Source organism: Equus asinus, chromosome 20, assembly GCF_041296235.1.
Source record: "Equus asinus isolate D_3611 breed Donkey chromosome 20, EquAss-T2T_v2, whole genome shotgun sequence".
In the NCBI taxonomy this organism is placed as follows: domain Eukaryota; kingdom Metazoa; phylum Chordata; class Mammalia; order Perissodactyla; family Equidae; genus Equus; species Equus asinus.
The window spans coordinates 98,687,460-98,699,694 of NC_091809.1; positions in this window are offsets into that span (position 1 = coordinate 98,687,460).

The window sequence follows — 12,235 nt, forward strand, 5'->3', positions numbered from 1 at the left end:
TTCATTCTTTTTATTGCTGAGAAACGTTTTGTTTTATGGATCCACCACAATTTGTGAGTTCATTTACCAGTTGATGATGATTTCAGGTTTTTGGCTATTATGAATGCGCAAGTCCTTGTGTGGACATCTATTTTCATTTCTCATGGGGAAATACAAGGAGTATTGCCAGGTCACGTAGTAAGTGTATACATACTATTTTTAAGAAACTGCCAAACTGTTTTCCAAAATGACTGCGTCTTTTTGCATTCCCAGCAGCTGTGTGTGAGTTCTGGTTGTTTTACATCCTAACACTTGGCATGTCTTTCTAATTTTAGCCATGCTGGTGGACATATGTTGGTTTCTTAAGCTTTTACTTTGCATTTCCCTCATGACTATGTTGAACATCTTTTCATGTGCTTGTTTGCCATCCATAGATCTTCTCTGGTAAAGTGTCTGTTCAGATATCTTGTCCATTATTCCATTGGTTGGTTCATTCTGATTAAAAGTGCTGTGTTCTTTGTATATTCTGACACAAGTCATTTATCAGATACTATGTGATTTGCAAATGTTTTCTCCTAGTCCGTGAATTGTCTTTTAATTTTCTTTACAGCATCTCTCAAAAAACAAAGTTTTTTAAGTTTTAAATGTAGATAAAACACAATTTATTGGGTTTTTAAAAAATATTTTGTGCTTTTTTTATGTTCTAAGAAATATTTGCCTACCTCAAGTTTACAGAAATTTTCTGCTGTGTTTTTTTTTATAAGTTTTGCAATTTTAGCTTTGACATTTAGATCTATGATCCAGTTCATGCCAATTTTGGGGTTATCACATGGGATAACAAAAGAACTTCTCCTTTTTTCTCCACATGCCCCTTCCTCTCCTCTTTCCCTCTTTCTCCCTACTACCCCCCCCCCCCCCACTTCTCCTTCTTCACAGAGGGGCATCTGATCGTTCCACCAGTGAAAAAGACTGATCTCCACTGAAATACTTTCATATCTTTGTCAAAAATAAATTGAGGATATATGTGAACTCTTTCTGGACTCTCTATTTTATTCCAGTGATTTATATGTCTGTTCTTATGCCATTGTAACAATGTCGTGGTTACTATAATTTTATAATAAACCTTGAAATCAGGGAGTGTAGGCCCTCCAAGTTTTTTCTTCTTTTCAAAATTATTTTGGCTAATTCGAGTACTTTGCATTTTCATTTGAATTTTGGAATCAGCTTGCCTGGATTAATATTTTAAAAAACTGCTCAGATTTTATTGGGACTGCTTTGAATCTATAGATAAATTTGGGGAGAATTTAGATTTTAACACTATTGAGTCTTCTGATCAATGAATATGGTAAAATTTGTCACCCAGTTTGATCTTCTTTATTTCTCTAAGTGATTTTTTTTCTTTCTTTTTGGTGAGGAAGATTGTCCCTGAGCTAACGTCTATGCCAGTCTTCCTCTATTTTGTATGTGGGACGTCACCACAGAATGGCTTGATGAGCAGTGTGTAGGTCTGCAACCAGGATCTGAACCTGTGAGCCCCGGGCTGTCGAAGTGGAGCATGCCAGACTCAACCACTACACCACTGGACCAGCCCCTAAGTGATGTTTTATAGTTTTCTCTACACAGATATTAAAAATATTTTGTTAAGTTTACCTCTAATTTTCATGGTTTTGTTGTTATCGTATTATATTGCTTTTAATTTCAATTCCCAGTTATTCATTCCTAGTGCATAGAAATAAAATTGATTTTTGTATATTGATCTTGTATCCTGCAACTTCGCAAAACTCACTTGTTACTTTCAGTGGCTTTTTTTTGTAGATTCTTTGGGATTATCTGTATAGATAATCATGTCATCTTCTTACAAAGGCAGTTTCACTTCTTTCTTTTCAATCTATATGTTTTATTTGTTTTCCTTTGCACTGACTAGGAACTCTAGGAAAATACAGAACAGAAGCAGTAAAAACAGATAGCATTGCCTTATTCCTGATCTTAGGGGGATTGTGTTTAGTTTTTTCCGCTGAATGCTATGCTAGCTCTGAGTATTTCATGGAGTCCCCCTTTTTTTCCTAGTTTGCTGAGTATAATGAGCTGAATGTTTATGTCCCCCTAAAATTCATAAGTTGAAATTCTAACCCCTAATGTGATGGTATTAGGAGGTGGGGCCTTTGGGAAATGATTAGGTCATGAGGGCAGATCCCTCGTGAATGGGATTAGTGCCCTTATAAATTAGACCCCAGAGAGCTCCCTTTCCCCTTTGCTCATATTAAGACACAGGGTAAAGAAGGCCACTGATGAACCAGGAAGCAGGCCCTCACCAGACACCAGATCTGCCAGTGCCCTGATCTGGGACTTCCCAGCCTCCAGAACTATGAGAAACAGGTGTGTGGTGTCTAAGCCACCCTGTCTATGGTATTCTGTTACAGCAGTCTGAACGGACTAAGACGCTGAGGGTATATTTTAAAAAATCATGAATAGGTATTAAATTTAGTCAAAGCTTCCTATGCATCTGTTGATGTTATCATATGGTTTTTCTATTTCGGTGTGTTAATATGATGAATTATGTTGATTAATTTCCAAATGTTAAACCAATCTTACACTTTTGGAAATATCGCACTTGGACATAATGGATTATCCTTTTGATATATGGCTGTATTTGATTTACTAACTTTTTAAAATTAAGACTTTATTTTTTAAGGAATTTAAGCTTCACACCAAAATTGAGGGGAAGATACAGAGATTTCCCATATACTCTCTGCTCCAAACATGCATAGCCTCCCCCACTACCAACATCATTCACCAGAGTGGCACTTTTGTTACAGCTGATGAATCTACAATGACACATTATAATCACCAAAAATCCATAGTTTACCTTAGGATTCACTCTTGGTATTATACATTCTATGGGTCTGGACAAATGTATAATGACATACATCCATAATTATGGTACTATGCAGAGTATTTTCAATGCCCTAAAAATCCTTCGTGTTTTCCCTATTTGTCACATCCCCAAAAGCCTAACAACCACTGATCTTTTTTGGGGGGTGGGGTGGGGAGGTGAGGAAGATTGGCCCTGAGCCAATATCTGTTGCCAATCCTCCTCTTTCTGCTTGAGGAAGACTGTCACTGAGCTAACATCTGTGCCAATCCTCCTCCACTTTTTGTATGTGGGATGCTGCCACAGCATGGCTTGATGAGCTGTGTCTAGGTGTGTGCCTGAGACGTGAACCCATGAAACCTGAGCTGCAGAAGCAAAGCATGTGAACCCAACCATGACGCCACTGGGCTGGACCCATGACAACCACTGATCTTTCTACTGCCTTCACAGTTTTGTCTTTTCTAGAATGTCATACAGTTGTAATCACACAGTATGTAGCCTTTTCAGATTGGCTTCTTTCACTTAGTAATATGCATTCAAGCTTCCTCCATTGTTTCCATGGCTTGATAGCTCATTTTTTTTTAGTGTCGAATAATATTCCATTGTCTGGATGTGCCACAGTTTATTTATCCATTTACCTAGTAAAGGGCATCTTGGTTGCTTCTAAGTTTTGGCAATTATGAATAAAGCAGCTATATATATCCATGTGCAGGTTTTTGTGTGGACATAAGTTTTCAGCTCCCTTGGGTAAATATTAAGGAGTGTGATTGCTGAATCATATTGTAAAGGTATGTTTAGTTTTGTAAGAAACCATCAAACTGTCTTCCAAAGCGGCTGTACCATTTTGCATTCCCACCAGCAATGTAAGAGAGTTCCTGTGGCTCCACATCCTAGTCAGCATTCATTGTTGTCAGTGTTCTAGATTTTGGTCATTGTAATAGATGTGTAGTAGTATCTCATTTTTGTTTTAATTTGTATTTCCCTGACGACATATCATATGGAGAATCTTTCCATGTGCTTATTTTCCATCTGTGTATCTTCTTTGGTGAGGTCTCTGTTAAGGTCTTTGGCCCATTTTTTAGATCAGGTTGTTTGTTTCCTGTTGTTGAGTTTTAAGAGTTCTTTGTATATTTCAGATAACAGTTCTTCACTAAATATTTCTTTTGAAAATATTTTCTCCTAGCCTGTGGCTCATCTTCTCATTCTCTTGACATTGTCTTTTGCAGAGCACAAGTTTCTAATTTGGATGAAGCCCAGCTTATCAACTATTTCCTTCACGGATCATATCTTTAGTGTTGTATCTAAAAAGCCATTGCCATACCCAAGATCATGTAGATTTTCCCCTATGTCTGAGTTAATTTTTGTGAAGAGTGTAAGCTGTGTATCTAGATTTATTTTTTTTTGCATGTGGATATCCAGTTGTTCCAGCACCATTTGTTGAAGAGACTATCATTGCTCCATTGTATTGCTTTTGCTCTTTTGCCAAAGATTATTTGACTACATTTATGTGAGTTTGTTTCTGGGCTCCTTATTCTGTTCTAATGATGTATTGTCTATTCTTTCACCGACACCACACCGTCTTGATTACTATAGTTTTATAGTAAGTCTTGAAGTTGGTGGTGTCAGTTGTCTAACTTTATTCTTCTCCTTAGATATTGTGTTGGCTATTCTGGTTCTTTTTCCTCTCTATTTAAATTTTAGAATCATTTGTTGATATCCACAATATAACTTGCTGGGATTTTGACTGGGATTTCACTGAATCTATAGATCAAGTTGGGAATAACTGACATCTTCACAATATTGAGTCTTCCTATCCATAAATGTGGACTATCTTTCCATACATTTAGTTCTTCTTTGATTTCATCATTTTTGTAGTTTTCTTCCTATAGATCTTGTATGTATTTTGTTAGATTTATACCTAAGTTTTCATTTTTGGGGCGCTAATGTAAGTAGTATTGTTTTTTATAATTTAAAATTCCTCTTGCTCATTGCTGATATACATGAAAATGATTGACTTTTCTATATTAACTTTGTATGTTGCAACCTTGCTTTAATTGCTTATTAGTTTCAGTTTTTTTGTCAGTTCTTTCAGGTTTTCTATATAGATGATCATGTCATCTGTGAACAAAGAAAGTTTTGTTTCTTCCTCCTCAATCTGTATGCCTTTTTATTTTCACTTCTTGTCTTATTGCATTAGCCAGAACTTCCAGTACAATATTGAAATGGAGTGGTTGTTAACATTTTCTAGAGAATTTTTTTGTGTCTGGGGATTTATGAAGAATATGGATATGTGGTATCTTGTAATTTCTTTGTCAGATTTTGTTTGTAGTTAACGTTGGCCTCAGAAAACAAGCTGTGAAGTGTTCTCCCTTCTATTTTCTGAAAGACTTTGTGCAGAATTGGCATTATTTCTTCCTTAAATATTTGATAGAATCATCAGTAAATTTAATAAGTATAGAACTATTCAGATTATCTGTTTCTTCTTGAATGAGCTTTTCTTGTTTGTATCTTTCAAGGAATTTTTCCCTTCATCTAAGGTAAAGAATTTATTAGCATAAACTTGTTCATAACACTCTCTTATGATTTTTATAACGTTTAAAGAGTGTGTAGATGTATTACCTCTTTCATTCCTCTTCTAAGTTTATTTGTCTTCTCTCTTTGTTTCTGTATTGTATGGCTAGAGGTTAATCTGTTTAATTGATCTTTTCAAAAAGCCAGCTCTTGGGGACTGGCCTTGTGGCCAAGTGGCTAAGTTTGCACACTCTGCTTCGGAGGCCTGGGGTTCACTGGTTCGGATCCTGGGCATGCACCTACACACCACTCATCAAACCATGCTGTGCTGACATCCCACATAGAAGAACTAGAATGACCAACAACTAGGATATACAACTATATACTGGGGCTTTGGGGAGAAAAAAGAAAAAAAATGGAAAAAAAGAGGAAGATTGGCCACAGATGTTAGCTCAAGGCCAATCTTCCTCACCAAAAAAAAAAAAAAAAAAAATCAGCTCTTTATTGTATTTATTTTCTCTATTTCTCCCCATATTTTAGTTCATGATATCTACTGTTATATTTATTATTTTCTTCCTTGTGCTTACTTTGGGTTTGATTTGCTCTTCTTTTTCTGGTTTCTTAAGGTAGAATCTTAGATTATTGATTTGAGACTATTCTGATTTTCTAATTTAAGCATTTAATGCTATACATTTCCCTCAAAGCATTGATTTAGCTGCATCTCACAGATTTTTGATATGTTGTGTTTTAATATTTGTTTGTTTCAAAATGTTCCATATTGACTCAAAAGGAAGACTGATGCTTACCAATTTTCTCAGCTTAAAAAAAAATCAGAAGTCTTTGAAAATTTCTCATGTGTGCCATCTAGGAGCAAAATAATCAATGATCAATATAAATCAACCATTTCTTATAGAAGCCCAAAAGTTATAGTCAAAAATGTTTGGTAAATGCTGTATTTTATACTCCATGGTTGAAACTGAAATCTAGTACTTTAAATTAGAATAATCTTTAACTTTTTGAGCATAATGATGAAGAAGAAACTTCTGAAACACAGGCATATGTCACTCCTAAGGATAGTAAAAGTGACAATGGTTGAAGGGAGGAAGGCTTAACATTTAGTGGACACCTGCTGTGTTCTTGCACCCAGGCCAGGAATGTACATTATCTCATTTGCTCATTTCAATAACGCTGTGAGGTAGATTTTAGAGACGAGGAAACTGAGGCTCAGAGGGTTGAAGTTAGGTTTTTAAGATGCTATGTGATTCCTTGTCAGGGTGATCTGGTTTCGGAGACAAGTCTTTTTAATACTGAAGTGGAAATACAGAAGCAAGAGAAGCAAATAGAACAAAATTAAGCACGTTTTGGGTAATTCTGCATGCCTGTCTCTTGATATAGCTCAAGGTAGAGCTAATCATAGGTTAGTAAAAAGGTCTTTGTTCAAAGGCTGCTTGTCCTAATCACAGCCTCGCTACTAAGGGATTATATTCTGCTCTGAGCCTATGGCTTACCTCCCTCTCCTCTTTACCATATAACTTTTATCCTTCATGCATTTAGAGAAAGGAGAAGAGTAACCTGAACCTTCTGATATTTTAAAAGAAATGTTTATTCATTGTAACTAAAAAGATATTGACTAATGCAGAAACACTGTATTTGTCAGCTGGAAGTCAGGCGCCAGCTCTGCTCAGGAGGCTATCAGAGTGTCCCCACCTCCTTGTTCTTGTGTCCCAGTGGCATGTTTATCTTAGGGCTAGGGTCTACCTTCCAGGGAGAGAGAAATTACAGGGTGGGACTTTGTGGGTTCTGTGACATATGGGATCTACTTTCTTTGGGTGAAATGAGAGAAATGAAACCAGCATGAGAATTCAAACTTGCAGAGGAGAATTTTATCACCTATCCATCTATTTATTCACTTAATCATTATTAAATAAATATTCACTGAATGCCCTCTACATACAAAGAACTGCACTGGTGCTAAAAATCAGCAAGTGACCAAACAGAGGAATCACTGCCCTCCTGAAGCTTATTTCTAATGGGTTATAATAAATAAAAGATATTGAGGTTAAATTTGTGCTAGGAATTATTCCAAGTGCTTTACATATACCACCTCATTATCCTCACAGAAACTCCACAAGGGAGACGCTACTGATATCCCATGTTATAGAAGAAACTGAGGGAGGGAAAAGTTAAGTAACTTACCCCAGGTCACACAGCTAGAAAGAGGCAGAGTTTGATGGCAGCCAGGCAGCCTGCTTCCAGAGTCCATGGTCTCACATTGTACTTATCCAGCACCATCCTAAAAAACTATAAGGAATACAAAGGCAAGTCAGAAGGATCCTTCAAGAAGTTCACCGACTAGGAGAAGGGACACACTAAACTGACCATTATGACAGATAGAAATGTGACATTAAGACAGTGCAGAAACAAGTTAAGGTAAAAGTGTAAAAGGAGAAGGAATCATATGCAATTGAAGTTTTGAGGGAGGCCTTCATGGAAGAAGTGGCGTTTGATTTGGGTTTGGGCACACAGGCTGTGGAAAGCAAAGGGCGCCAAACTTAACCACTAGGACACCGGGGCTGGCCTCCTCTATTATCACTCTTATTCCACATTGTTTGAAAAGTTCTAGCTGATGCAATAAGCAAAGAAAAAAGATATAAACATTAGCAAAGAATAGACAAAAGAGTTTTGCAAAATACAAGTGAATCAACTAAAAACACCACTCTAATATAATGGTTCATTAGAAGCTCATTTATAAAATAATATTTAAAAATAGATTTCTTACGTACCAAAAAAAAAAAATGTAGTGAGAAAGGACACCATTTGTAAGAGCAAAGAAAACTTTAAAAGACTACGAATAGGGGCCGGCCCCATGGCCAAGTGGTTGGGTCCGCGTGCTCCGCTGCAGTGGCCCAGGGTTTCACCGGTTCAAGTCCTGGGCATGGACATGGCACCGCTCATTGGGCCACGCTGAGGCAGTGTTCCGCATGCCACAACTAGAAAGACCCACAACTAAAAGCACACAACTATGTACCAGGGGGCTTTGGGGAGAAAAAGGAAAAATAAAATCTTTAAAAAAATAAAAAATAGAAAAGTAAATATGTTAAAAAAAAAAAAAGTACGGATACTATTAACAAGAGTACTTTTCAGGGCTTCTATCTGAATGAACTTGAAAACTTTGCTGAGGAGCATAAAAGAAGCCTTGAATAAATGTAAATGGAACAATTTTCCATATTCCTGGATGGGAAGATTTAATAGGGAATGAGGCCAATTCTTTCCAATTTTAATCTTCAAATTTAAACAGTTCAAATAAAAACACTAAAGAGAGAGTTTTCTTTCTGAAACTTGACTAAGCTATTTTAAAAGTCATCTGCAAGAATATTTGTAGATGAATACTAGGAAAATTTTGAAAAATATGAACAATAATAATGAACTTTCCCTTCCAGGCTGCTATAGACTGAATATTTGTATCCCTCCAAAATCCGTATGTTGAAATCCTAATCCTCAATATGATGGTATCAGGAGGTGGGCCTCTGGGATGTTATTAGGTCATGAGGACAGAGCCCTCATCAATGGGATTAGTGCCCTTATAAAACAGACCCCAGAGAGTTCCCTTGCCCCTTCTGCCAGGTGAGGACACAGAAAAAGATGCCCATCTTTGAACCAAGAAGAAGCTCTCATCTGCTGCTGCCTTGATTTTAGACTTCCAAGGCCCCAGAGGAGTGAGAAATAAATTTTAGCCAGTCTATGGTGTTCTGTTAAAGTAGCCTGAAGGAACTAAGACACAGGCCTTAAGTATAATAATGTCATAATAATTTCAATGGTTTGGTTCTCATTCAGTAATAAATGGATTGATCAAATAGAATCCCAGAAACATACCTGAGTATAGAGCATAACTTAGTACGTGATAATGATGGCCTTTTTAGGGGCCAGCCCCGTGGCTGAGTGGTTAAGTTCACACGTTCCACTTCAGTGGCCCAGGGTTTCGCTGGTTCGGATCCTGGACATGGGCCTACCACTGCTTATCAAGCCACACTTAGGTGGTGTCCTACATAGCAGAGCTGGAAGAACCTATAACTTGAATATATAATTACATACTCGGGGGCTTTGGGAAAAAGAAGGAGAAGAAATTAAAAAAAGAAGATTGGCAACAGATGTTAGCTCAGGTGCCAATCTTTAAAATAAAATAAAGTAGTAGGAAGGAAACTTCTTAATTTAAAAAAAAAGATGGCTTTTCTAATCACAGGGTAATAGTTGTATTTTTCAATAAATAATGTAGGGTTAAAGGTTGGGACAACTGGGAATTATTTCTGAGAAAAATGACAGGGCTCCATAGGATATTAAAATTTTTTTCTGACCTACACCATATCTTGATCTAAATGTCTGACAAAGTATTAAACTGATGATTTGCTTTGATTTGGACCAAGGCGCAGGGTTAAGTCTAAGGAAATGGTCCCATACAGCCTCTGGTGGTCACAGCAGGGGGGAGCCACTGTGAAAACCACATTTATCCTTTCTGAATGAGCCATTTTTATTGTAGCTTCATGAGTGACACTGCTGAATGAGTGACACTTAGTACCCTGATTGACATTGCCTCTGTCAGTGGTTTTTCAAACACTGCCGTTGGCTATAAAGGGATTTCTCCTCTTTTGTGGCCAAACAAGAAAAGGAGGAAAATAGGGTGGTCTTCATGATGCAAAACTTATTCAATATAAAAAATGAACCTTTTCCTGAGATTTTGTTCATCTTAGACTTTGCTGTTTAAAATGATTTTCTGTGAAATGATGGATATGGTATTTGGATGTTTATTTATTTTATTTTATTTTTTTAAAGATTTTATTTTTTTCCTTTTGCTCCCCAAAGTCCTCTGGTACATAGTTGTATATTCTAGTTATGGCATGTGGGATGCTGCCTTAGCGTGGTCTGATGAGCAGTGCCATGTCTGTGCCCAGGATTCGAACCAACGAAACACTGGGCCACCTGCAGCGGAGCGCGTGAACTTAACCACTCGGCCACAGGGCCAGCCCCTGGATGTTTATTTTTATTATTAAATATTAACGTACCAAGTTGAAAAAGTAAAAAGTTGGTAACTTGGTGTCAGTGCCTCCAACTTAATTATTTGTTTACTTTAATGGCACACTTAAACACACAACCTCCAAGTCCGTGTGACTCTGGTCTCTACTGAGCATCTTAAAATGGGTCAGAGAATCAAGGCATCTCAGAATTTTACGGATCATAGCAACCAAGTACAACCTCTCTGCTAGGTCATCTTCTCCACAGCTCTGACAAAGGACATCGGGCTCTGCCCAAGGAGGGGGCTCATTACTTCTCACAAAGCATCCTATTCCATTTCTAGATATTTTTTTCTTAGAACATTTTCCTGTGTGGCAGCAAAGAACTTGATTTTTTCTTTTCCAAAAGACAACCCTTCAGATACTTAAAGACAGCAGCCATACCCTGCCAAAAGCTTGTCTTCTCCATACGATATCACCTCTCCTCTCATCTCCTTCAACCAGCGCCACCTGCCAGTGGTAGTCCGTTGATACAAAAACTAACAACCTTGGGTTATTTGGCAATCACATCATATAGTTTTTGTATATCAAACTCATAACTAATTAAAACAGCTTTGCCCACAATCACTGCTGTTTAGCTAGGTACTCTCCATGTCTATCTATGAGAAGCTGAATTTTGAATCTATTGAAAACATTGTATTTATCCTTGTTAGATTGGTACCTGCCTGCATTTCATTCAGTTTTCTGACTATTGTCCCAACTCTTTGTCATCTGCTGATTTTGAGGACAGTCTGTCTATATCTATATAAGATTCTGGGAAAAAATCTTAAATAGATTGGGGCCAAGGACAGAGCCCTATTACCAAGGCTGACCACAAACTCCAGGAATTCTTATCGTGGTCCCAGTCTCAAGTACCCTCTTCTTTTATCTTCAATTACTGGTACAACAAATAATCCATGGGCCTATAGAACTCCACTAGAGATTTTGACCTAATAGTATTTATTGATCACTTTTAATGCAGATATTCAACCAATTATTTGGCAAATTCCCACATTTTTGTGATTGCAGGCAAATCACAATATACTTTGTCAAACACCTGACTGAAAATAAGTAATAGCTGGTCCTCTGACAACTCAACGAAAAAAATCCCCCTTAGATTTATTGAGTAAGATTTGTTCTTCTGGGACCTGGCTGTCATTGCTTATTTTCTAAGCCTTCAAAACTACTGAATTAATAATTATTGTTTTGCTAGTGGTTGAAGTAACTTGCCTCATCTGTGTAAGTCTACACAACATCCTTCACTCATTTGTTTATTCGACAAATATTTACTGTGTCCATTATACGTCAGACACTGTTGTTGGTGCTGGCAACACAAGAGCTATCTTTATATGCACTCATCTTGTCTCCAAGCACCTTTCCTATTGATCAATTTTTTTTCATGATTTCTCAAAAGTCACTGGCTGGAAGTAATCCCATACACATATTGTCTCAGGCCTGGGAACTTTTAATATCACTCACTCTGGTTAGCAGCTTTGATTTCTCAGGCATCCTACGTTCATGTTTTTTCTTCCACTTTATTCCCCTTTTCATCCTTTCTGCTTCCTCTCCCACTTTCTTCTCCCCATATGTATATTCCTTCCAGGCTTGTAGATTCCCCTCTCAAAGCAAAAAAAAAAAAGAAGGAACACACCTGTGAAGAGGGCTATTTCAGTGAATTTTGCTGACGTTGGCAAGAGATCTCTGGGGATTGCACACTTGTTGGGAGTTGGAGGGCGGAGGCTGAGATTGAATATTGGAAGTTCCAGGCACTGCTTACTATTTATTTATTCCTCAACTGGTCAGTGTAGAAGCAAAGGGATGGGAGAAA